Source organism: Otolemur garnettii, unplaced genomic scaffold (genome assembly GCF_000181295.1).
Source record: "Otolemur garnettii isolate 467f Iridium unplaced genomic scaffold, OtoGar3 scaffold00080, whole genome shotgun sequence".
Taxonomy (NCBI): Eukaryota; Metazoa; Chordata; class Mammalia; order Primates; family Galagidae; genus Otolemur; species Otolemur garnettii.
In genome coordinates, this window is record NW_003852475.1 from 585,941 (window position 1) to 613,584 (window position 27,644).

Here is a 27,644-nt window from a genome sequence, read left to right on the forward strand (position 1 = left end):
AAAAAAAAAAAAAGAAAGAAAAGGATTATTGGCCAGGTGCAGTGGCTCACACCTGTATTCCTAGCACTCTAGGAGGCTGAGGATGGTGGTTTACTTGAGCTCAGGAGTTGAAGACCAGCCTGAGCAACAGCAAGACCCCGGCTGTAAAAATAACTGGGCATTATAGTGGGTACCTGTAGTCCCAACTACTCTGGAGGCTGAGGCAAGAGGATTGAGGTTGCTGTGAGCTATGACACCATGGCACTCTACTGAGGGTGATAGAATGAGACTCTGCCTCAAAAAAAAAGAAAGAAAAGGATTGCCAATGTTACGGAAAAGAACCCTGATAGAAATAACATCATGAAAGTGAGGGAGGATTACACCATGGAAGATGCTGTTGTTATGGAAAAAGAACTATGAAAGCCATAGAGCACAAAACAATAAGTTCTTGGTGGAGAAAACTGTATCCAGATGTTGTACATGACTTCATAGGACTTATGACAGAGCCAGTGAAGGAACTCATGAAAAAGATTGTAAATATGGCAAAAAAAAAAAAAAATGCAGGGGTGATACGGATCTTGGAGAAATTCAAGAGCTCATAGGTATGGCAGCAGAGGAATTAATAGAAGATGACTTGATGGAGGTGGGTGCTCCTGAACCAGTGCCAGATGGCAAGGAAGCAAACCCAAAGATGGTAAATATGGCATTAGAGCATGTGGCAGAGGGTTCCAGTTATTCGCGTCTGCTTTTGACTCCTTTATAGTATGCACCGTTCTATGATGCCAGCAGTGAAACTGAGGCGAGTGGCGGCAGAAAGATTGGCACCATATAAAAACATTTTTAGAGAAATGAAAAAGCAAAACAAAAAAAATCAGGAAAATGAGAAGGTATTTCTATAAGATTACACGGAGTATTCCTGCGTCTCCTGGCTCCCCTTCCCCTCTGCCAGCCAGAGACAGCAAGACCAATCCTCCCCTTCCTTCTCCCCTCAGTCTGCTCCATGTGAAGACCATGAGGGTGAAGACCTTTATGATGATCCACTTCCACTTGATAATTAGTAGATCTATTTTCTCTGCCTGTGGTTTCCTTAATAACATTTTCTTTTCTCTAGCCTACTTTATTGTAAAAGTACAGTATATAATACACAGAGCATACAAAATATGCGTTAACTGATAATTGTGTTATCAGTAAGACTTCCAGTCCACAGTAGGTTATTAGTAATTTTGCAGGGGAGTCAAAGGTTTCACAGGGATTTTTGACTCACACTCACAGTGGAGGGTTATTGCTCAAGGGTCAACTGTGTAGTTCCCTGCAGGGGCCTTGTGAAGTTACAGGAAGAATTTTGGTTGAGGACTCAAGAGAACTCGATTTTAGACCTTGCTGGCCCAGTGACTCAGACCATTTTGAGCAAATCTCAATCTATTTCCTGCTCTGTGTGAAGCATGAAGAGGGTGAACTTGAGGAGTTTGTCTCAAAAGTCCCCATAGCAATAACACAGGAAGGGAAGCCGGTCTTAAGCACGTGGAGTAGAAAGTCTGTGAAGTCTTCTCTGTGTTGTGAAGACACTTGGCATCTACCTTTCATTCCATTATGGGTTGTTGCCTGATGCAATATACAAATGTTTCAAGTTCATTTTCAGAAAGTGAAAGTGTCAGCCCAGGGAAGGTGATTCATGATGGCTTGGAGATCCTCTGGAACACTCTCAGGTGGCCCCAGCTATGTGCTCAGTCCAGAGTGTGAGGTTTAAGCTCCCTGAGTCCCTATGCTGTGCAATTATTTGCCTTTGACCTTTATTGTACGAGAAGTTACTCGAAGAGCAAGAGCAGCTCCAGGCCCGGGCAGCCCATGCTGGGTGGGAGCTTTGATAAATTACCGAGTTGATGTTTTCTTCATGTACCTGTAAGGCCAAGGCATTATTGGCCGTGGCAATCAATATATCAAAATGAATTTTTGGAAGAGTGTCATCAAGCTGAACTTTGTTTCCAAAAACACACACACAAAAACTCGCCTGGGGGAAGAAAAGATGACTTTCAATGTGAAATAAACAGTTGATGGCTTAGACATTACTTATGTCGCACTAGCCCGTCAGAGATGTGGGCACCGTGGTAACCAGTTGTTCCCAGAATCCACATTTTTGAGGCCCATTAAAACTTGAGGCACTGAAATCATGTTCTCTTCATTTTGCTCATTTTAGTAATAATAATGAGAATGTTAAAATGACATTCTGAATTTATATCGCACTTGTCTGTGAGGTGCTCTTAGCATTTTACAATGTCCTTCCGGTCCTCACCATGTATCTGGGAAATGTTGGTAGCAGGTAATATTCGTGATTATTCTATTCAGCTTAGTGAAGACCCCTCCCCCTGGCTGGAGGAAATTTTGGTGATGTGGGGTAGTGCTGGCTTGTAGGTAAAGAAGAGGGTAGAAATTTGGGGTGCTAGTTTAGTTCTGCTCGGTCCTTTTCTCTCTGCCTCAGTTTCCATTGGCCAAATAGGACAGCAGTAGGGTGTCTCCTCACCTTTCAGCACTGATTTGTGGGTGAATGAGAGTATTAATCATATTACCTGACACTTTTTTTGAGTACTTGCTATGTGACAGCTGTTCTAAAAGCTTTTCATATACAGGCAGTCCCTGACTTACAAACATCCAAATTATGGACACGTCGCATTTACAAACGGGGGCTATTACGGGTAATAGGTAGATGCACCGACTTATATACAAATTCAACTTAACAACAAACTTACAGAAACTATCTTGTTCCTAACTGAGGGAATGCCTATGTTCATTCACTAAATTCTCCCAAAAGCCCTGTTAGGTAAGCACAGTTCAGCAAGTTGAAACACAGAGAGTTTAAGGAACTTAAACATAGCATATCCTGAGATAACAGCAGTTAAGAGGCAGAGGTGGATCCGAGCCAGGCAGGCCGGCTATAGACCTCCTGGTATTAACCACTTTGGTAGAATTTCGTGAGCTTTTCTGTTGCAGCACAGTACACACACACACAAACACACACACGTACGTGCACACATACACAAAGCAGACACAAGCTTCACAAAACAACATTTACCCATCTTTACCTTAGAATGTGAAATGCATTTTGATATTTTCTGTTCTATTCATTTCATTAATCAAAATGTCAGTCTTGATCCAGTAAATTGATTTTATAATCATGAATAAGAAGTTTTGCAATATACCATACTCATTTGTAGAGGCTCCTGGGCAAGAGTTTAAGAAGAGAAGTGCAGGGTGTGTGTGTGATTGGCAGGGGGAGGGTACTGGAGACCAGAAAGTGTGAAGTGTGGACCCTGGCTCTGCCCCTACAGTCTCACCTCCTGGGACAGTGTTTTGGTCAGAAAGAGCATGTCCAGGTCTGTGGGCAGGATTGGGCAGCGGCTGCCTCATCCTTCCTGCTTTGCACTGAACAGGTCTTGGGAGTCTCCTCAGCCTGTGTGTTTGGGTTCAGTTATTAGTTATGCCCAGGTACTTACTGACCAGACATTATGTGCTGGGGACTGTGTAAGGATCAGGCTCTCTCTGGAGAGTGTAAAGCATGATCTTAGATTGCAGGGAAAATGCAAATCACCAGGAAGGACGGCAGATATGAAGGGAGAACCAGTGGAAGGTGAATGGTGTAAGAAGCATAGATTTTAGAGCTACGTAGCCCAGTAATGTGACCTTGGACAAAACCTTGACCTCTTAGAGCCTATCTCTAACTGAAGCTTAAGTGAGCTAGTGCTGGGGAAAGTGTTTAGTGAACCACGAGGTGTTACAAGGAGTTGGTAGTTAGAGGTTATGTTGCCATCAACAGTACTGCCACATATGAGAGCTGGCACACCAGTGAGCCTTGGGGGCTCAGGGGAGGCTGGGCGTGCTGCAGAAGGAGGCAGCGTTTGAGCTTCATCTGAAGGGGAAGCTTCAGTTCCACAAGGATTACAGTTGTACTTGGGGGTGGAAACAAACAGTCACGTAGGAACCATGCTGTGGGTGATCGGGTCATAGCTCTGGACCCACCTGAAGGATCCTGATCTGTTTTTGTCATTTTTGTTAAGAGACAAGATCTTGAAATGTTGCCTGAGCTGGCCTTGAACGTCTGTGCTCAAGTGATCCTTCCACCTTAGCCTCCCATAGGCACATGCCACTGTGCCGGCTGCTTTTACAAGTTTTACATGCCCTGGAGGCCTGAGATCCTGCCAACAACCACTTAATTCCCCTAGGTCAGGGATCAGCAAATTACACACAGGCAAGTGCTGTTTCTGGACAGCTCATGGTTTCTGTAATATGTTTTAAGTGTTGTTGGAAAACAAAGAAAAGAACATAGGATAGGACTACACTGTCCCATAAAGCCTAAAATATTTACTGTCTGGCCCTTTAAAAAAAATTTGCCAACTGTTGCCTTAAGCCCCAAAGTGTAAAATTCATGTTTTAAGTTGAAGGCCTTAATTCTGAATCATCTTCTACTCATTCTCCAGGCCCTTCTGTCACCCCCTGTGGGCATGCAGAGCCCAAGCACTGGAGAGAGAGGAGAAATATAAGCACAATCCTTCACTTCCTCCTATGTGGCCGTCAGGAATTCCCTGCTCCGCCTTGGCACCGCATTAACATATATCGCTGAGCACGTGTATGTTTAATTCTTATGACATGTGGTGCGTCAGTGATTAGTGCCAAATGCCAAATTCTGGGCCGGAGCCCTGATGCCATTTATAATAACATTCGTAAGAATATTCCCTCAGGATGCCGCTTTTTGTTTTTCCAATATAAATAGCTTGGGAGGTCAAATTGCAAACATGATTTCTCTTTATGCTCCACCCGGCTATTTGTAATAAGCATGTGATGTGAAATTTGATCTAAATCAACAGTTAAACTTGGAAAAATCACAACATAGTCAAGCCCACCATTTATTTTAAAAATCAACAGAAAACCAGAGGTGAGTCTCGACTCTTTTCTTTTGTGGTAACAGTACCTTGATGACAGCCTAATGTGCAGCTCGAAATAAAGGCATTGAGGGTAGAAATGGCCTTTCAGGTGTCACTAAGGCAATATGCCGAGAGGCCCTCGGCAAATGGCTGTGAAGGACAGATTACTTTAACAGCTCTGTTGAGAAAGAGGGCTCAGAGACGGCTCTACTTGACAATGGTGAGACTTTTGTTACAGGAAAATTAGATGCCTTTGGATAGGTTTGAAATCCTTCTTATCTTTCCCATATAGCAAAAAGCTGTCACTTAGGAAAAAAACAGAAAGTTGAGGGAGCACTCTGATTGAATGCTTTCCAGGGAAATATGAGCGTTTGGGGTAGAAATTCTTTAATTTTCTTTGGATGATTTTGTGGAGGCTCCTTCCTGACATGGTTCCATTCCGATATGAGTTTAGATGGCTGTGAAGAGAGAAGTGATATATTTCTTTTAATCTTACAGAACACAGAATGATTGGTCTTTTCCCTGAGTCACCAGGGGCTGGTGGTGACTGGGACGCATTCTGTTTGCTTGGCCCAGTGTTTGGCCTGAGTGTGTGTTAAGGAACACCACTGGACAGTTGGGGCTTTGCCCAGCTGGCCACAGCATGCCCACTTCCTGTGGTGCTACACCAGGCTGTGTCACACGTTTGTCAACTAAGGGATTGGAGTTCAAGATGCACAGTCAGTTTGTGGGTGGCACCAAAAGATGACATGCCTATTTATCTCCATCTTACTTTGTTACCTTGTGACCACAGGTCACCTGCCACAAAGGTGTGTGGATAGCAAGTGACTCCCTGCAGTGAGCCCTGCTCCTAGAGAATCATCTCAGAGTACCCCTGTGCTGAACCCCACCCTTCTGCAGAAGACAGAGTCCTTTTCTTGCTGGTGCCACCACTGGAAGGAAGGTTGAAGGGCCAGTGACAGTTTTCTTTCCTTTTTCTTTTTCTTTGAGACAGAGTCTCTTGCTCTTTCACCCAGGCTAAAGTCCCACGGCCTCAGCCTAGCTCACAGCAGCCTCAAACTCCTGGGCTCAAGCAATCCTCCTGCCTCAGCCTCCTGAGTAGCTGGGCCTATAGGTGCCTACTACCACACCTCACTAACAGTGACAGTTTTATGACACTGTTAAGTACAGTGTGTTCTGTTGTGACAGACAGATTTGAAAAACCCCTTTCATCTGCCCCCCGCAATATCCTGAACTGTGGTTCTGGACTAAACTAGAGCAAGAGGGCAGTGACTTGAGAACATGGCCCTAGAGCTGGACCGCTAGGCTCCAGTCCTCTTTTTGTCGCTTCCTAGGGATGTGAGCTGAGACTCAGGGCAGCTTTTTAGGGAAAGGATATGGTGAGTTGGAGTTGGGTGATAGATTGATAGAAGAAAAAGAAGAGCAACTGGAAGTGCCCTTGATATCCCAGGAGTGGATGAGTGAACGCCAGCCCAGGGCTGGGATTAAGGAGTTGGTGGAAATGGGAAAGAGATCCACTAGTTAGCAAAGTTGAAAACCACTGATGTCGGAGTCAGTGCAGAAGGAAGGAGCGCAGCCAGATCTCTTGAGAGGATGTCCTTATTTGAAACATTTTCAATCACTGGGATTTTTTAAAAAATGAATGTCAAGGTTGTCATTACAAAAAAGTCAAAAGAGGCTAATGGGGCTTAGTTGCAGCTGGCCCTGGGAAGGGTATGACAGGGACACACACTCTGAGTAGGACAAGACTTTCAGCAGGTCCGAGGGATCAGAGTGCTCCTAGCTAACATCGCATCTGGCCTGTTCTCCCCGTGCTCCTGAAGGATGCCCTTCCCTGCTGTTCCTCTATGTGGGGAAAGGCCTTGGTCAGCAGAAATTACTGTGGAAGCTAAGAGACCAGGCAGGCTGAGCTCTATGCTAATAGCCCAGGCAGGCTGACCTCTATCCTCGCCTGTGAGAGGCCTGCCTTGAGAGACAGCTGCTTCTCTTTATTCTTTGATTCTTTCTGCAAAGAAGCATAGTGTGCCTGTGACCTGCTAGCCTTTGCTCCAGCCCAAAGTGAGGGCAATCGCCCCACCCCCTCCCCGTACACTTTCTACAAGCTTCCAGAAACGGAAAGGAGACCTGGATACAAGTGAGTAGGCGGCGAAGCTCTGTGAGGTATCAGTTCCCTGTGCACAGATATGCGACATCTCAAATGTTAGTCTAGTTTATAAACTTTTGGTTTAGTAACCAGATTTGGTTTTTTAGTACAGACCTTCTGTACATTCCCACACGCATTTTTTTGAGACAACAAATGCTTTTTGAGCCCCTACCCTGGAAGTAACTAAGAATGCCAGGAAAAATAAGACTTTGAATCTCCTTCAAACTGGGGAGACCTCTGTACTTGGTGCTGTGACTGGAAGTTAAGGGCTTCAGGAAGGGGCCTAGTGAATGGACTGATTAATGCAACTAATTTACTGACTTTTTTCCTTACCCTTCTGTCTGTCCCAAGCTTACATTTCCTTCACTTAGTTATTATCTTAGGTGCTAGGAGGAAAGCAGCTGGTTCAACTAACTTAAATTTCGATGTGGCTAGGACTGAGGAGGATTGTCAGTAATCACCTGAAAGGAAAATGTCTGTCTCACTGACCTAAGACTCAGGCTTGCCAAGGTCTGGCTCTGGAAGGAGGCGTGTCAGGCCAGGGGAGCATCTCACCACATGCTCTGGCATCTGTTTCCTGCTTCTTGAGATCGTTTGGTTTCAGCTCCCATCATCATCATATATACGCCCAGAGTTTTCCTCCTTTGTGGTAGAGAAGTTATCTCGTATTTGGAGACTAGGTTCTAAAGTCAAGATAAAGGTGAAAAGCCTGGATAGTCATAATTGCTCTCGAAAATCTCATTAAAAAGATCCAATTTTACCTTCACTCAGTAAGTCCCACTGAACCACTTTTTCCCTGTCCTTTTGGAACAGGTGATATATCTAATTGTTCCTTTAGAACGCAGACAAGTAGTTGGGTCCAAGAAATAGAAAAATATGAATTTTGAAACCCTAAAATTATGCTCAGAGCAGCAATTGGTGGCTCTCTTCGAAGCACTTGGTAGTTACTGTGAACCATGAGACGTGTAGATCTCAGACCCATTTCACACTTGTTCCCAGTCTGAGTGGTGTGGGTCCTTATTTCTGCGCATGAGGGGTCCAGCCTCAGATCTGTGCTTTAGTAGGCCCTGCACATGTCTACATCTCTGTCTGTCTGTCTCTCTCTCATACCACACACACACACACACACACACACACACTCTCTCAGTAAAGAGCACACAGAGACTCTGCTGTCCGGACTGCAGCTAATACTGCTCGGGCCTAGGGAAATGCTTCCCCACAGGTCTGGTTCTGTGTCCTTGAAACAAAAGGTGGGTGGGTCCAATTGCAGGAAGGCTTTTCACTCTTGCCCCTGTGAAACGCAGTGTCAGGCACAGCTTTGGACTGCAGGGGGCATCTGAGCAGCAGAAGTGCTCAGGTAAAAGGGAAAAACACAATAGTTGTCTTGTCCAGTTTTTCTTCTCAAGGAACACCTGTGCGGTAGGTCCTTGTGTTTCATGGCACTGCTAAGGGCCATTGTCTTTCTTCTTTTTCATTGCAGTCTGTGGTTCCAGAGGTATTCACAGAATCCCAGCATTGTATGGGGCAACTAGGGAACATTTGTCAATATTAAAAATTTCATATTACTTTTAATTCTGTATATATAGACAATATTAATTATTTGCTTTGGCAACTAGAGGGGCATAGACTGCTATAGTTAAGAATAGTCTTATTTTTAAAAGTATTTAATAGTATTTAATTTAAATTAAAAAGTAAAGTTGGGTGAGGTGACTCATGCCTGTAATTCCAGCTACTGGGGAGGCTGAGGTGAGAGGATTGCGTGAAGCCTGAAGTTCAAGACCAGCCTGGGCAACATAGTGAGACCTCCAGCTCGAAAACAAACAAATAAATAAAGAAGTAAAAATCATCTTTCTTTAAATACCTATGACTCAAGTTTTCGAAGTATATTCAATATAATTAGTATTTTATCTTTTAATTTTCATAGAACATTGGAGTTTTTAAATTTACTGTAATTTAAATTTTGATGACAATATATTCAAATTTTTTTATATGCTGAATACAATCACATTTTATTTTAGAATAAGTATAATATTAAAACTCCTGATTTTAATAAAATTATTAGTGATTTTGCTGAAAGGAAAGCAAGAAATCAATTTTGTGAAACAAATACAGTAAGTTGACCACCCATGGGACTGTAGCAAACTGGTCAACATACAGAGGTGGGCAATCTCAGGAGCTTGGCCTACTGTACTGAGACGTACCTGTGGGCATCTCTGGTCTATGAAAATTAAGTCAACTTAAGGAGGTGGTCAGTTATGGAGGTGGCCAACTATGGAGGTTCTCCTGAATGTACAATAACTTAGGAATTATTCATGCTCTTACTGTATTCACACTCCAGCATTGCTGGAGTACAGACAGTGCCAAGGGTAGCACTTAGGACTTTTTGAATTTATGAAGGCACAAAAACAATATCCATTCCCTAGAAACTGTACTTTGAGCACCCATACAACCAGTCTGCTTTCATTTGTAGCATAATAATCAGTAAATTACATGAGATATTCAGCACTTTATTATAAAATAGGCTTTGTATGAGATGATTTTGCCAACCATAGGCTAATGTGCTCTGAGTATGTTTAAAGTAGGCTAGGCCAAGCTATGATGTCAGGTAGGACAGGCGTATTAAATGCATTTTTAGCTTAACTGTTTTTTCAATTTACAATGGGCTTATTAGGACAAAACTTCATCATAAGTCAAGGAGTATCAACGTTAAGGGAACACCAGGACATGGGCAATAATTGGTAAATTTGTTTATCTTTGGTATTTTGTGACTTTCAGTCATATAAAAACTTTAAACATATTTTTTAATTTTGTCATTACAAAGGTGCATTTGTTAGGGAAAGAGGACAGAACCCACATTTCATTGAACAATTCATTAGCTTGATTTGTAATTTTAATATTTATGTGGGCCTCCATTTGTATTCTTGTTCTGACCCCAAGTCAGAATTGCCCAAACTATTGAACTGTTGCTGAGTCTCACCAACAGATAGCTGAATTCTGTCAATTACTAGTCCTTGGTATTATGAGATTCCTTTCTAACACTGTGATCTAATTAGGCTTCTAAACTCATCCATTTGCTGGAGTCTGGATTATACTTACTGATGGAAATCAGAGGCAGAGAGTTTTGTGGCTTCTTTTGAAAATCTGATGCTAATGGCCTGGTAATTGTTTCAAAGCTCACCTTCAACACAGTGCCCAGAGCTATCAGCCAGGAGTGCTGTGGGAGAGAGAATAGCTCAGTGTGTCCTTTCCTTTGGCTTTGCTGTAATTTTAGTTCAAAGAGTAGCAGCAGTCCTTCCAGGGTAGAAGAAACTGAAGAACATGGGACAGGATCCAGGGGACAAATGTTGAATCAGCCCTTATTGAAGAAAACAAACCTTTGAGTGGGTGGCATGTCCCAAAGGGTATCAGTTTAGTAAGGACCAGATCACCTGCACACAGCGTTCAGGTTCACCAAGGGGCTCCAGTTCCCCTACTGTCTCAACCCCCACTCACCTCTCACATTCCCCTTACTTAATCTTGGTGTCAAAATTATAGTTTTGAAAAAATTATAAAATAGCTGTTTAAAATCATTCATGATTCATCATCCTAACACAACTATTTTCACTATTAGATATTAACTTATCCTCCCACACACACACTATTGCATAGTTCCAATCAGTGTGCAAATACTATTTGTATTCTGATTTTTTGTTTTAAATGTTATGTCATACTTTTTCTGTGTTCCCACTGTACTTTGAATTACCATTTGGGAATCTATATAATATAGTGGAATGCTTTTAAATGCCTTTTTTTTTAACATGGACATTTGAGAATTAAAGAAGGGACTAACTTATGTTCCTAGGTAGAATCAAGTTTTTGTTAGCCTGGTAGCATCCAAATCACTCCTTAAAACACCTGCAGATTTCCATGAAGCAAGCAAAATTACTTGTTAATAAAAAAGTATAACTAATTAATATATTTATTAGAGTTACACATTTATTTTAGGCCACACTGTATGATATAATAGACTTACCCTTGGTGAATGGAACTCCCAGGTAATTGATGCGGATAGAACATTTATTTATGCCTGTTTTCTAGGTCTTTTCTTTCATTGTTTTATGAGGCCTTTAAACATATACAGAGTTTTATTGCTATGTCTTTGCTTTGATGACAAATTGTTTACTGTACCTGTGATTTATTTTTCACTAATTTGTTCTCAGAGAGCAACCTTGAAATGTAACTCTCCATTACCCTACTGGGAAATGATGATGTGCTTTCTAGAAACATGTTAGAGTGGAAAGTGTCCCCTGCTAGTGTTTGTGCCAGGTACCGGGCTCCTGTACCAGAGAGAGGCAAAGGTCAGTGATCACAGGAGACTCAGGAGGAGACAGGGGTTTGTCGGGTGTAGCCTAGTCCCACAGCCACACTTAGTTACAGAGATCAGCAGGGGCTAGTGCGTGGGTGCATGGCCAGCTGGCCGGTGCCGCTGCTCTGAGGAAGAGGGTAGGGTGCAGAGATACAACTCACCAGAGAAGCATGTAGCAAATCTTGAAATAATAGGGAGGGGACAGTTAGTAGATTAAAGTAGCTTTTCAAATTGCACTTCAAAAATTCTCTTAATTGATGTAGAGAGTTCTCTAGACTAAAGTAGCCTGCATTTTTATTGAGAATCTGTCTTAAGTGCCCAGCACAGCACTGACATGCCGCATTCAGTCCATAAAGGAAAAATAAAATCCTAAGCCCCTCATACAGCTGAAAGGACTAAAGGGACCCCAGAAAAACCTTAAAATTGAGCCCTACCCATGAAGAGAAGGGAGGTCCAACGTGCCTGGTACATCGCTGTGTTCTGGAGTTTAGATACAACAGTTGACCAGCATTAACATTAAAACAGAGATCAGAAGACAGACCAAACAGACTCTTTGTGACAATAAAGAATAAATAAACACTAAATGACAAATAGGACCTAAGGCCCTTCAGGGCAAAAGGTAAAGCACCCAAAGCTACCAATTTGCTTTAACAGGTCACTTGATTAGTACATTGTGGCTGGTCTCTGATTATTAACAGAATTCCTTTATCTTAATTTAAAACATTCCAAGCCTTTAGACAAAGCTTTATTCTTTAACCACCTATAAATCAAAGAATCTTCCAAAGAACTTATAATCTGGAAGCACTCTCTTCCACATGTGCCACCCATTCAGGCCAGTCCAATGTACACCTTTTTTGTATTGATTTATGATTTGACCTATAATTCCCATCTCCCTAAAATGTATAAAACCAAAGTGTAACCCAACGCAACCGCCTTGGGATCACCTACTTAAGACTTCTTGGCTGTATCTGCCAGACTTTGGTCCCATACAGCAGCTCAGAATAAACCTCTTTAAATTATTTGACAGAGTGTTTTTTTTTTCTTCCCTGTGAACAACTCTTTCATTCACCTGTCAGTTTGTGAGCACCCACAATGTGTTAGGCATGTGCTGGGCCTCAGCAGCAAAAATCCATTAAGAAATGGTCTCTACCTTCTATTTTCTCCTACTATAACAGGGTAGACAGACGCGCTCAGAAACCAGATGTTACAATTCAGAGAAAAAAGTGCTAAACCAGCCAAGAGTATAGCCAAGTGCCAAGAGTATAGCCAAGTGCCATGGAAACATTCATTCATCCAGGAAATGTTTATCGAGTTTCTGTTGTGTCCCAGGCATTGTACTTGGTGCTGTAAATACAGGGGTGACCAGAGCAGGTAATTTTGCTGCCTCATGGCATTGACAGCTCAGTGATGCTAATATTTTCCCAGAGAAAGGATTTTGTGCCTCTGCCTGGGCCATGGAGAGCTTTGTGGAGGAGAGGCTGGCAAGGCTAAGTGCAGAGGGTAGTAATGGTGGGTATTAGGAATGAAGATGGGGCAGGGGCGGAAAAGGAGCATGAGGGTATAGAGGTGGAACTTGGGGCAGGGATGGCGGTGGGTAGACTGGGGGGGCAGGGATGAAAATGCAGTAGAGGCAGATGGTTTCTCTTGTGTGCAGAGATTGGGGTGTCTTCTTTTTCTTCCTATAATGAAACCAGTTGTCTGTCCAGGCAAGAATCTCCTGTAACAGTAAGACTGTGCTAGTGATGGCTGTGAAATAGTAAAGTCATGGGAATGTGGACAGTAACCTGTGCCGACCATGGGCAGTTATGTCTTTCACTTGTTAGTCAAGCAGGAAGTGACTGATGAGTAGAAAACAAAAGTAAAACAGGCTTTCTCTGAAGTTTTTGGGGGGAGTCTGAATTTTCACATAAGTATGTGCAGAGGCAAAGAGGTCTTCTGTCTGTGAAAATGTGGTCACGGATGAGGGAAGGTTGCTGGATGCTGGCCCTGGGGTTGGCCAAATGTATGCGGGTGGCCTGGTGACTCCCCAGCTCCTCACTGATGTGGGACCACTGCATGTAGTGACAAGTGGATTTCTGTCTGCCCTGGCTCCTGTAACACATCTTTCTGTGGACATTTATCCTTTTAGGGGATGATGTTTACCAACGCAGAGACCCACCAGATGAAAATGTCTAATAATCTTGGGATACTTCATTTTCTATTTCATCAGGTCAGAAACCTGCAATGCATCTTCCATTTCATGCCAATGGCCATCACTTCCGCCAACTGGCCTCTGAGTATATTGTAAGAATCATTCTTTTCTTTAATCATGCAGCAAAATCTCACCCAAGGAATCAGAAATTGATTTTTCTTTTTTCTTCCCCTCTGCCCAGACACCTTTGTGGTACCCTCCTGGGTAAAATGGGTGGTCAGTCCCTTGTTATATGGAGTGATGCAAATTTCAGGAAAAAAATAATCTTGCCTTTCCCAGGCAGCTCTCTGCAACTCCCCTCAGGCTATTCGTAAACTGCAGCTTTTCAAATATTATGCTGCCTCAGATGGTGTGCCCTCTTGAGCATTGGAAAATAGTCAAAATAAATGATGGTATTTCTGAGTAATAGCAGGTGAGCCTTGACTGTAGCCAGAGTTGCCAGTGCCATATGGTGAGGTTTCTGCAAATCACCTTCCTCCCCAAAAAGAATTTGGCCCTGGTGCTTACTTTCTTATTGGGGCTGTTAGAATTTTCATTTGGCTATCTTGGATTTGAGGGCTTCTCATCAGCCCTTCTTTTGTTATTTTTACTTTTCAAAAACATTCCACTTCAGTTCTCATCATCTGTTCCCCAGTTGAACCAAGAGCAAGGGTGTTTTTAATGAAGCGCTGATCCTTTTTTTCTTAAAGTGTTTTTCGGCAGGCCTAGATGATTGGCATTTATTATCATTTTCTGTCTGCTTTCTGCCTGGAATATAAAGCAACCTTGGAATTATTTTCTCTTTCTCTTACAGGCCTAGAGGGGTCTCATTTTCTCTCTCTCTCTTTTATTTGGCAGAAGATGCGGGGATGGTTATATCCCCGACCTCTCTTCTTTCCTTAAACCTTCCGGCATCCCCTGGTATAATCATCTAGAAGCCCTCCAAAATCTTTAGGGCAGAAATGGCTGGGCTGAGTCAGACAGTTTGGAAATGAGAGAAAGAGAGAGGAGGAGGGCAGGACAGCTTGCTGCCAGTGGCTATGTGACACATTTCCAATGTCCTTTGCTTTAGGCCAGACCCAAGCAGGGTTAAAGAAGGCTTGATGTGACAGCTTCTGCGTCTGAGATTTGCACGAGTGTGCTGGGGCTAACGTTAGCTGGTGGGTGGTAACGGAGCCTGCTAAGACCTCCACCACTGCTCAGCCTAGAACTGACGCAGAGCATTGTGCCTTCTGCGGGGTCCCTCTCATGGTTTTATCTCACGGAATCCATGGGCGAGTGGGTTTGACTTCCATCTTTCTGCTGGCACCAACTTTGTAATGGACATTTAGGTATAGACACTCTGCTGTGAGGCCTGCTTGTTTTTGATATATTAACCACTTAACTTCCATTTTCGTACCCACATTGTGGTTCTCACCCAGGCCTGGGATTTGTAAAAGTTCAGCAGGACAGCGCGTGTTGGCAGGCACAGGGCAGCCCCTCCATGCTTTTTCATTCTTCCCCTTATAATTGTCTCTGTGTCCTTTGCCCACACTCTCTGAGGCCCAGCCAGGCTGCTGGGTGCCAGGAGGGACAGTGCTGAAGTGAGTGCCACTGGAGAAGAGAAGAGACAGGAAGCGTTCTGTGTGTGGTGGGAACCTCCCTCTGTGAGCCAGCTGAGCTACCAGCAACCATTCCCTTCCAGTCAGCGTCTAATGCCTTCACATGGTTCCAGGAGATTGTAGGGTTTTGTTTTTTCTTTCCTTATAGGATGATCTGGAACCAATACAGTGAAAGGGGCTTAAGTTCTCCTTAGCAACTTGACTCTATTTGCCTCAGATGATTGATTTTCTCTGATTTTCAGCCCAGATTCCAGCTTTGTCCAGTGCTCACAGGTAAAGGCCAGAGGAAAAGAGCTGGTGGGATCCTGACCGGCCCCAGCTGCCTGCACAGAAATGCCAAGGGAAGGGGCAGAGGGGACACCGTTCCTCAGTGAGGGGCTGTGGAAAGCCCTGGTGGCAAGCTGAGAGTGATGGCCTCTGTGGGGATGCGTCTGTCTGCACAGCACTGGGGGAAGAGGCCTCCCAGGTACCGGGGTGAGCAGAGCTCACTCCAGGTAGAGGGGGAACCACCCCCGCCTGCATTCCACATCTGAGGAGCACAGGCACTTGCCAGCTTCTCATCCACCTCCAGGTCTTTGCCCTGGAGGTTCCATCTGTGTGCAATACTCTACCTTCTGATAGTCACAAGGCTCACCCATCTTTTCATCCTATCCTCTGCTACCTTCTCACCCCAACCCTCCCATTACTCTTCATCCCCACCCTCCTTGTTGTTCTCTGTACTTGCTGCCCCTCGGGCATAGTTATGTGTTCATAACAGGTCTCCTTCATTAAACATAAGTTCCCTGAGGGCGGGGACCCTGGCCATGTTGCTTGATGCTCTGTTCTCAGTGTCTTGAGCAGTGTCTTGAACATATTAGGTGTTCAATAAGTACTTGTTGAATCAATGACTGAGTGGGCAGGTGAATGTTTTTAGTGTCTGGGGCACTAAGCCCCAAGGGGGAATGTTCTTACAAAAGACCGACTTGACAGCAGGCTAAATGGGGAGGAAACCTGGTAGATTACCTGTATCTTCATCTCCTTTCCCTGCCTCTGATCCTGATCTCTTCAGATTACCCTTATCTCTTCATCTCCTTTCCTTGCTTCTGATCCTCCCCTCAATTTTAGTTGGTTATATTAATACTATTTTCTTGGGATTCACCTTTGTGCTGTTAAATAGGTATATTTACCAACTCTTACTATCTTTTTACCTCCTTGCTATAGAAGATTATGAATACAATAGCTTCTTCCACATTTCCCTTCTGCTAGTTATATTTACGATGCCAGAATTTGTGACATTTGTAGGCTAGGACTTTATCATAAATCCCAACTTGTTTTAGTCTTAGTCCAACATTTAAGTCAATTCAGTCTTCTTCACTAGTCCTTTGTTATTGTTTTCCATTTATCTCTTAGGTGGCTAAAAAGCTCTTCCTCTAATTGTTTCTTTAAGATGAAACAAAATGTCTTAAATTCTTGCAGATTCAAAAATTTTGGTTCCTTAGTTTTATAATGAATGACAGTTTTGCTAGGTATAAAATGCTTCAGTAACACTTTGTTTCCTTGGGGACTAGCTACAGTGGCATCACCCCACTGTCTTCTCACTATAAAGGATGCAGTGGTGAAATCTGAGGCTAGTCTCTTCCTCCCCCATCATAAGTGAGGGGTGCCTGGCTGCCCCCAGATTTTATCTTTGAAGTCTCATAAATGTGCCATATTGTGTTTGTCAATTTTTTCCTGGATATTTTGTTATTTTCACTGTATTCAAATTTTTTTTTTTTTTTTGATTTCTGGAACATTTATTGAATTCTATCTTTAAATATTCCTTTATGTCCTTTGGTAATCTTCCTTACCTGTCATTTTTCCCCTAATTCTGTTAAGCACTTTATTTCCATTTCATTTTTTTCTTCATTTTTCCTATTACTGTTCTTTCCTTTCTATTCTTTTCTATATTCTCATCAGTGTCTAGTTTTACTTGTGTTTTTTTCAATTTTGTCTTTATTTCTATACTGTTTTTATTATTTTTTTTTAAATTTCACTTCTTTCTAGTTTTCTCTTGGCTCATATTTCAATTTTTTTGGGTCTTATCACATTGTCCATGAGTTCTTATATATTTCGCTTTATCTTTGTGTGTATGTGTGTGTCAGTGCAAATAAAAACAGCTGGGACCATGGATTGAAGGTACCTTTTCTTCCATTCTTGAGATACTTTACTAGGAAGATTATGTTCCTGCTCCATCCATATAAACATAAAGAGGTAAAGTCTCCATCTTTTTTAAGGCTACATAATATTCCATGGTATACATATACCACAATTTATGAATCCATTCATGAGTTGATGGGCACTTGGACTTCTTTCATGAATTGGCAATTATGAATTGAGTTGCAATAAATAATATGATACAAAGATCTTTATTGTAAAGTGATTTTTGGTCTTTTTGGATATACACCTAGTAGAGGAATTGCAGGATCAAATGGGAGGTCTACTTTTAGATCCCTAAGTGTTCTTCAAACTTCTTTCCAAAAGGAACGTATTAGCTTGCATTCCCACCAGCAGTGCAGAAGTGTTCTCTTTTCTCCACATCTACGCCAACATCTATAGTTTGGGGATTTTTTAATGTGGGCTTTCTTACTGGAGTTAGATGGTATTTCAAAGTGGTTTTGGTTTGCATTTTTCTATGATGAAAGATGATGAGCACTTTTTCATGTGTCTGTAGGCCATACACCAATCTTCTTCAGAGAAGCTTCTGTTCAGTCTCTTGTCCACAATGAAATGGGATCACTTGTTCTTTTCTTATTAGTAAGTTTGAGTTCTCTATGGATTCTGGTTATCAAACCTTTGCCAGAAACATAACCTGCAAATATATTCTCTAATTCTGAAGGCTGTTTGCTTGCTTTCTTACTGTGTTCTTGGCTGTGCAGAAGCTTTTTAGTTTGATCATATCCCAGTAATGTATATTTGGTGTTGCTTCAATTCCCCATAGGGGTCCTCCTCATAAAGTATTCTCCCAGGCCAATTTCTTCAAGTGTTTCCCCTGCACTCTCTCCAAGAATATTTACAGTTTCATGTCTTTTTTTTTAAAAGATATTTTATTAAATCATAGCTGTGTACATTAATGCACTCACAGGATACAGTGTGGTGTTTTCATATACATTTTGAAATACTCTCATCAAACTGGTTAATGTAGCCTTCATGTCATTTTCTGAGTTATTGAGTTAAGACATTCATACTCTGCTTTTAGAAAGATTCACTTGTACCCTTGTAGGATAAACCATAGAGGTGACCCCTCCAATCACCCTCCCTCCACCCATCCACCCCCCTCACCTCCCTTCTCCCAACGCCCTCCCCATATTGTAAGGCTATAATTAGGTTATAACATTCCTATGAAAGCTATAAATTAGTTTCAAAATAGGGCTGTGTACATTGGATACTTTTTCATCCATTCTTCAGATACTTTGCTAAGAAGAATGTTTTCCAGTTCCATCCATGTAAACATGAAGGAGGTAAAGTCTCCATCTTTCTTTAGGACTGCATAGTATTCCATGGTGTACATATACCACAGTTTATTGATCCATTTGTGGAACGATGGGCACTTAGGCTTCTTCCATGACCTAGCAATTATGAATTGGGCTGCAATAAACATTCTGATACAAATATCTTTGTTGTAATGTGATTTTTGGTCTTCTGGATATATATCTAATAAAGGAATTGCAGGATCAAGTGGCAGGTCTATTTTTAGTTCTCTGAGTGTTCTCCAGATGTCTTTCCAAAAGGAATGAATTAATTTGCCTTCCCACCAGCAGTGTAGAAGTGTTCCTTTTTCTCCACATCCACACCAACATCCCTGGTTTTGGGGTTTTGTGATATGGGCTAATCTTACTGGAGTTAGGTGATATCTCAAAGTGGTTTTGATTTCCATTTCTCTGATGATTAAGGATGGTGAGCATTTTTTGATATATCTGTAGGCCATATACCTATCTTCTTTAAAGAAATTTCTTTTCAAGTCCCTTGCCCACCCTGAGATGGGATCACTTGTTTTTTTCTTGCTAATATGTTTGAGTTCTCTATGGATTCTGGTTATTAAACATTTGTCAGAGACATAACCTGCAAATATCTTCTCCCATTCTGAGGGCTGTCTACCCACTTTATTTACTGTGTTCTTGGCTGTGCAGAAGCCTTTTAGTTTGATCAGGTCCCCAAAGTGTATTTTTGATGTTTCTTCAATTGCCTGAGGGGTCCTACTCATAAAATTTTTGCCCAGGCCAATTTCTTCAAGTGTTTTCCCTACACTTTCTTCTAGTATTTTTATAGTTTTATGTCTTAAGTTTAAATCTTTTATCCAGTGAGAGTCAATTTTTGTTCATGGTGAAAGGTGTGGGTTCAGTTTCAATCTTCTACAAGTTGCCAGCCAATTCTCCCAGCATCATTTGTTAAATAGGAAGTCTTTACCCCAATTTATGTTTTTGATAGGCTTATCAAAGATCAAATGATGATAAGTGTCTGGTTTCATCTCTTGGTTCTCTATTCTGTTCCATACATCTACCTATTTTTGTGCCAGTACCATGCTGTTTTGATCACTATAGATTTATAGTATAGTCTGAAGTTTGATAGTGTGATTCCTCCTGATTTGTTTTTACTTGTGAGTAATGTGTTGGATATTTGGAATGTTTTCTGATTCCATATAAAATGAAGTATTATTTTTTTCAGATCTTTAAAGTATGACAGTGGTGTTTAATAGGGACTGCATTAAATTTGTATATTGCTTTGGGTAGTATGGACATTTTAACAATGTTGATTCTTCCCAGCCATGAGCATGATTATGTTTTTCCATTTGTTAACATCTTCAGCTATTTCTTTTCTCAGAGTTTCATAGTTCTCTTTATAGAAATCTATCACATCCTTTGTTAGGTAAATTCCCAGATATTTCATCTTCTTTGGATCTTTATCTCCTTTGTAAAAGGAACAGAGTCCTTGACTATATTTTCAATATAGCTTCACTATTGTTGGCATATATAAAAGCTACTGATTTGTAAGTATTTATTCTGCATCCTGAGATACTGCTGTATTCCTTGATCACTTCTAAGAGTTTTGTAGTTGAGTCCCTGGGATTTTCCAGGTATAGTATCATATCATCCATAAAGAGTTTGATCTCTGACCCTATTTGGATACCCTTGATCGCCTTCTCTTGCTGATTGTGATGGCTAAGACTTCCATTACTATGTTGAATGGCAGTGGAGACAATGGGCATCCTTGCCTCGTTCCTGATCTGAGTGGAAATGTTTTCAATTTTACATCATTCAATATGATATTGGCTGTGAGTTTGCTGTAGATGGCCTCTATGAGTTTAAGAAATGTCCCTTCTACGCCTGTTTTCTTAAGTGTTCTGATCATGAAGGGATGCTAGATATTATCAAATTTTTTTTCTGCATTAGTTGAGAGAATCATATGGTCTTTGTTTCTTAATTTATTGATGTGTTGTATTGTATTTATAATTTTGCATATATTGAACTAACCCTGTAACCCTGGAATAAAACCAACTTGATCATGGTGTATACTTTTTTTGATGTGTTATTGATTCTGTTTGCTTATTGAATATTTTTGCATCTATATTCATTAAAGATATTGGTCTATAACAGTGGTTTTTAACCTTCCTAATGTTGTGACCCTTTAATACAGTTCCTCATGTTGTGGTGACCTCCAACCATAAAATTATTTTTGATGCTATGGTTGGGGGTCACCACAACATTAGCAACCATATTAAAAGGTTGTGGCATTAGGAAGGTTGAGACACACTGGTATATAATTTTCTTTCCTTGTTGGTTCTTTTCCTGGTTTGGGGACCAGGGTGATATTTGCTTCATAGAATGTGTTGGGAAGTATTCCTTCTTTTTCTGTTTTGGAAAAGGTTATGTAATGTAAGTACTAGTTCCTCTTTAAAGGTTTGGTAGAGTTTTGATGTGAAGCCCTCTGGTCCTGGAATTCTCTTTTTTGAGAGATTTCATATAGTTGATGCTATTTCAGTACTTGATATATGTCTATTCAACATTTCCAATTCCTTCTGGCTAAGTCTAGGTAGGTGGTGTGCTTCTAAGTATTGGTCTATTTCCTTTAGATTTTTGTATTTTGGAGAATAGAGTTTTTTATAATATTGATTAAGGATTTAAATTTCTGAGGTGTCTGCTGTTATTTCGCTTTTATCATTTCTGATTAATGATATTAGGGATTTTACTTTTCTATTTCTGCTTGGGTTAACCAAAGGTTTATCAATTTTTTAAATCTTTTCAAAAAACCAACTATTTGATTTGTTGATCTTTTGAATAATTCTTTTGTTTTCGATTTCATTTAATTCTGCTCTAATTTTGGTTATTTCTTTTCTTCTGCTGGTTTGGGGTTGAAATGTTTCCTTTTCCAGTTACTTGAGATGTCCCATTAAATTGTTGACTTCCTCTCTTTCCATTCTCTTGAGAAAGGCTGGCAATGCTATAAATTTCCCTCTTAGGACTGCCTTTGCAACATCCCAGAAGTTCTGATAATTTGTGTCTTCATTATCATTTTATTCCAAAAATTTGGTAATTTCCTTCTTTATCTCATCTATGAACCAGCTATTGTTCAGCATAAGATTAGTTCATTTCCATGTCTTTGTATGAGTATGAAGATTCCTGTTGTTGTGTAGTTCAACTTTTATTCCGTTATGGTCCAAGAAAATACAAGGAATGATTTCTATTCTTTAAAATTTGCTGAAGTTAGACTTGTGACCTAAGATGTGGTCAATTTTGGAGGATGTTCCATGGACTGATGAGAAGAATGTGTATTCAATTTTGTTAGGATGAAATGTTCTGTAGATGTCTCTTAAGTCCACTTGTTATAGGATCAAGTTGAAGTCCAAAATTTCTTTGTTTAGTTTCTTATTGGAGGATCTATCCAACACTGCCAAAAGGGTGTTTAAATCTCAGACTATTATGATGCTGGAAGATATCAAATTGTTCATGTCTGTTAGTGTCTCTCTTATGAATTGAGGAACGTTCTGGTTGGGCACATAAATTTTTGTTTTTTTTGAGACGGAGCCTCAAGCTATCCCCCTGGGTAGAGTGCCATGGCATCTCAGCTCACAGCAACCTCCAACTCCTGGGCTCAAGTGAGTCTCCTGCCTCAGCCTCCCAAGTAGCTGGGACTACAGGCGCCTGCCACAGTGCCCGGCCATTTTTTGGTTGCAGCCATCATTGTTGTTTGGCAGGCCCGGGCTGGGGATTCGAACCCGCCACCTTAGGTGTATGTGGCTGGCGCCTTAGCCGCTTGAGCCACAGGCGCCAAGCCCACATAAATGTTAATAATTGAAATCTCTTCATGTTGAGTTTTTCTCTTAACAAATATGAAGTGACCATCCTTATCTTTCCTTACCTTTGTTGATTTAAAGCCTATTGTATCTGCAAATGAAATTGCAACCCCTGCTATTTTTTGATTTTTGTTTGCCTTAATTATAGAAGTCCATCCCTTCACCCTGAGTCTATTTTTATCCTTTAAGGTAAGATAAGATTCTTGTATTCAACAGATATCTGGTCTGAGTTTATGTATCTAGTCAGCCAATCTGTTCCTCTTTAGAGGATAATTTAAATGATTCACATTAATTGAGAGAATTGATAAGCCTGGTAGTATTTTGGGTGTCAGGTTTTTTGAATGTCCAGTGGGCATTTTTAATCCTTTTGCTACTGTGGAAGTTGGGTTTTGATCAAAAATTTCTGAGTGAGTTTACTTTGGTGGTAGAGCATTGTGCTAGTCATTGTGGAGGCTGGGTCTGAGAATATCCTGGATAGCTGGTTCAGTAATGGCAAGTTTCTTTAACATGTGAATGTCTTTAAAGTATTTGATTTCTCCATCACAAATGAAACTCAGTTTAGCTGGATACAGGATCCTGGGCTGAATGTTGTTTTGTTTTAGGAGATTAAAGGTCGATGACCATCCTCTTCTGGCTTGAAAAGTTTTAGCTGAGAATTCTGCAGTCATTCTAATATTCTTTCCCTTGTAGGTTATGATTTTCTTACATCTGGCTGCTTGCAGAATTTTCTCCTTCATGTTAACTTTGTCAAAATTAATCACAATATGTCCAGGAGATGGTTTATTTGGATTGAGTCATGCTGGGGTTCTGAAACTGTCTGCCATATGAATTTTGGTATCTCTTGCCATGCTTGGGTAGTTCTCCTTGATTATACTTTGGAGTAGAGCATCTGTGCCTTCAGGAACATCCCCTTTTCCTTCAGGAATTCCTAAAAGGCTAATGTTTGCTATTTTGGAGTGGTCCCACAACTCTCTCAGGAAATGATTTTTGCTCTCCACCTCTCTGCCTCGTTGAGTGTTTGGGAGCATTCAAAAGCTTTGTCTTCAATGTCAGAGATCCTTTGTTCTGACTGCTCCGTTCTGTTACTGAGGGATTCTGCTGTATTTCTCAGATCTTTGAGGGCTGAAATTTCTTGTGTCATTGTGAGTAAATCTTTGGAGATTTTTGTCTTTGAATTCATTGAATTCTTTAGACAACTTTTGAATTACTCCTTGAATTTCTAATTCCAACTTTACTTCCATTCTGTTAATCTTATTTGCCTGGATTCTGAACTCAATTTCTGATATCTCAGTCATTTGTTTATGAATAGGGTCCTCTGTTGTTGTGCCTTGGGATAGTTGATTTACTCTGATTATTCATGTGGCTAGATTAACCAGCCCTTTACCAAAGAGCTAGGAATGGTGACTGTGACTTTTCACCTACAGTTTTACAAAGGTCCCATTCAGTACTGCAGCCTGAGACTCTGGGGACATCCTTGTTATGAAGGGGCTAGGTGATTCTGTCTTGTTTTCAGCTAGTCTTTGTCCAATCCTAGTGAATCAGTGGCTTTTGGTCTGAAATCTCAGCTGTGGAGAAATACAAGCAACTAAGACACCGTGCCCCCCACAGGCAACCACTGGAAGAGGAGAATGAGACTCTCCCACTATAACACAGCCAGGTATAACCTTGGAGGGTTCCAGGTAAAGAGTTCTAAACCAATTGTCCCGGTCAGCACAAATGCAGATCAAGTGGGAGAGTTCAAAAGGTCTCCAGCAGCTAGACAGCAGGGATTCACTGGCAGCTCAAGTGTGAATCACTCTGGTGCTCTGTGGAGTCAGAAAGGCCCACCCAACAAAAGAGTTAGTCCATGGGGGCTGGTACCTTCTTCCCCACCTTGCATCTCCATCACACCCAGTCACTGGTAACCCCATGGGGCTGTGGCCCCATTCCCTCCCATGAGCAAGTGTGCCAGGGATTTGCATCTGCCAGAGTCAAAGGGGAGTCATTGTCTCCTCAGCCAGGCCGTCACACTCTGCCACCAGCCAGCAGGGGGAGCTGAACCCTGACTACCTCAGGTGTTCATTGGAAACTGGGGAGTGTTCCTCCTGAGTTTGTTCCAAACCAGAGGTTTACAAAGCAGCAAATATTTTTCTCCCTCAGAGACTGCGCCTCTGCCCTAGCTGCACTGTTCCTCTGCAGGGTGAGGTCTGGCTCCCTCTGGCAGTCCACAGAATTGGGGAGATGTCTCTCCAAAATTAGACCCCAGTAGGATCGCTCTACTATTGCTGATGCTGCATGGGAGGTGCCTCCACACAGGTTCCCAAGCCTCCAGGCGGGTTCCTGAGCCTCTGCCCACTGCTGATTGGCACTTAGGCAGAGCCAGGCCAGACACACTCCCTCCTGTGCCTTTATGTACTGCTACTGGATTCACTGTTTCAGCGCAGCTGTGCTGGCACAGCCATGCATTGCCCAGCCTAGCAAAGAACTGTGGACATTCCAGTCTCTGCAGAGGTTGGGCTTCTAGACCATCAGGTGAGGCGGGAAGGGTGGACTGGAGTTCAAAATGGCAGGGAAAATATTTGTTTAACTTTTATGTCGGGCAAGAGAATTCCCAGGCTCACAGCAAGGTCTCTCTGGAGAAGCAGTCCCAGCCTCCAGCAACTCTCTCCTATGGGATGACACATGAGAGGTCTTCAGTTCACCACTTGCTTGTAGAGATCCCACAGCAAGCCACTCTCTTAGGGGAGTGGATGGACACTCGTCCTCTTTGGGATGGGTTTAGTACCTGAAATTTGTTTCCTTGGAGTCGCAGCTTACCTCAGCAGAGATGACATGCAGTTATCAATCTTCTCTCTCAGCTCAGCTCCCAACCTTCAGCTTTATTGGGTTCTTTCTGGCCATTATCTCTCCCTTTGGATGGGAGATTCTGTTGAAAGCTGGCTCCAGTTGGCCATCTTCCCCTTTCCCCAGTCTCATCATTTCTGAGTCTGTATGTTGTCTTTCTGGGCATTTTTCTTATTGAATTAGCTAGCTGTATCCTTGGTATATATTATATGTAGCACATAATCAGTCATGAAGACTTTTTATAGCACATACTATCTCCACCGAAGACCTGTAGGTAAGTCCCCTCCTTGGACTTATATGACATTGGGCAATGTCATTAAAAATAACATTAACTTTTAGTTATCTCCGGGACTATGTAGCTTGGGGATCTCTAGTTAGAGCCTCTGCTATCATCTGATAATGTTCCTTGCTGCCTCTACCCTGGGTGCTTTAGTCACATTCCAGAGTGCCAGACCTGAAAGTAGGAGGGCCTCACTAGGCAGTGACTCTCATAGGGATTCCCAGTCCTCTTTAAGGAATAATTAGGAATAATTCAAAACCTGGAATTGTAGGGTAGGTGGTTTGAACAAATAAGCAAAAAAAAACTAGTATCACATAGATCACTAGTATCTATGTGATACTAGTATGACTTTCTAGGAATATGTGTTCCCATCTCCACTCCCACTACCAGTTTAGTCTGACTCCTGTGTTTTAGCCATTGGAACAGGGACAGGGCAGCAAAATGGCTTATTCAAGGTCATCCATCCTGTGTATTTCTCTTGATCCACTGGGCTGCTCTTGTCCTTCCTGTGATCATCCACAAACCACATATGAACAATTTCTCTGATGGATGGATCTGATATGTCTGAAGGAAGCTCATGCTTGGCATCTTGGGCTGGGCTGGGTAGGGGAGAAGACACTATTTTAGGAGCACCATTGGAGCAGAATGGAAAATGTGCATTTGACACCAATCAATGAGCCGATGCTTAAAGTGAGATATTCAAACATGATAAAGGGCTGGAAAAGCTAAAATGGTAATTCAAACCAGAGCAACCTCTTTGACCTCAGCCAGTTAGAGACTCAACAGAATAAATCGTTGCTTCTCCAAATAAGAACAAAGTGGTGGGAAAGGTTAATTACCAATTTCTGGGAAGGTGTGCTTAAAATATGATGGATTTGAAAACTCTGCCAACAATTTTTCTCTTTCTGTCTTCTTTTTTATTACCTTTATCTTCACTGTTGCTGAAATACTAGTCTTTTTAATTTTGTTCAATATCTATAAGGCGCCAAAGTGGTAACCCCAGATGGGAAAGAGATAACTATAGAGGATAGGCAGCTCTGGGCAGGGCTTGTTCTGGGTTAGGGCTTTGGGTATACAAGTCAGCAAAGTCAAGAACAGGCTGCCTGAGACATATCCCAGAACTCACTGGCACAGGCTGAACAGCCCAGGATTTTACATACCTGGCAGGGGCTGGATAGGAGAGAGGGACAGTACAGCTGAGGGCCATGGCCTATGCTGAGTTTGGGGAGGAGGAACTTGGATGTCTGGGGACCTGAGAGCATGTGGGTGCTGCCCCTGCCAAAAAAAAAATGCCAAAACCATATGGCTCCTTTGGCAATGCTCACCTTGAATAATAATGTAAGACCCTTGTGGTTAGATGAGGAAAATGAGATGCTGATAAATGAAGTGGCTTCTCTACTGTTACAAAGATACCTCCAGATAAAGCTCACCCAGGGGTGTCCAACCTTTTGGCTTCTCTGCACCACATTGGAAGACAAAGAACTGTCTTGGGCCACCTGTTAAATATACAAACACTAATGAAAACTGATGAGCAAAAAAAAAAGGTCCACACATAATTTTCATGGTATCTGCTACCACAGATAAGCAGCAAAATATCCTCATATAGTCCACATGCAGCCCTTGGGCCACACGCTGGACACCCCAGAAGCTTTCAATTCTAGGCTCTTAGCTCACATGCTTTCTGCAGTATATCAGAGTTGGCTCTTTCTCTGTGCTGCCACCAGTAGATTTTTCCTAGTCTTGTTAGATGGAATGCCATGTAAAAAAGTGTTTACCACATTAATTCCAGACAAAGAGGAGCTTATTTTTAAAATATTATTGAATGCATTTTCAATTTTGAAAGTAACATACCACAGTTCAGAAAATTTGGGAAATAGCAAAAACAAGAACCATTTAAAATAATCTCAGCTTGCTAGTACAGCAGCTGTAATCATTTTGGTCTAGGGATTTTTGGTCATTTTCCTCGTACATTTAACTTTGTAAAAATCTAGTAAAAACTATATTGCATACACAATTTTATTTCTTGCTATTTTTGTATAGCTTTTTGTCATAAGTAAATTCTCCCACAACCACTCTAATGGCAG

At 41.8% G+C, this 27,644-nt stretch overlaps 1 protein-coding gene across 1 annotated transcript in view; it reads left to right on the plus strand.

The window, feature by feature from the left end:
* GPR39 (G protein-coupled receptor 39) overlaps window positions 1-27,644 on the plus strand; it is a 215,546-nt gene that overhangs the window by 22,560 nt on the left and 165,342 nt on the right. The gene's annotated exons all lie outside the window — the stretch shown is intronic.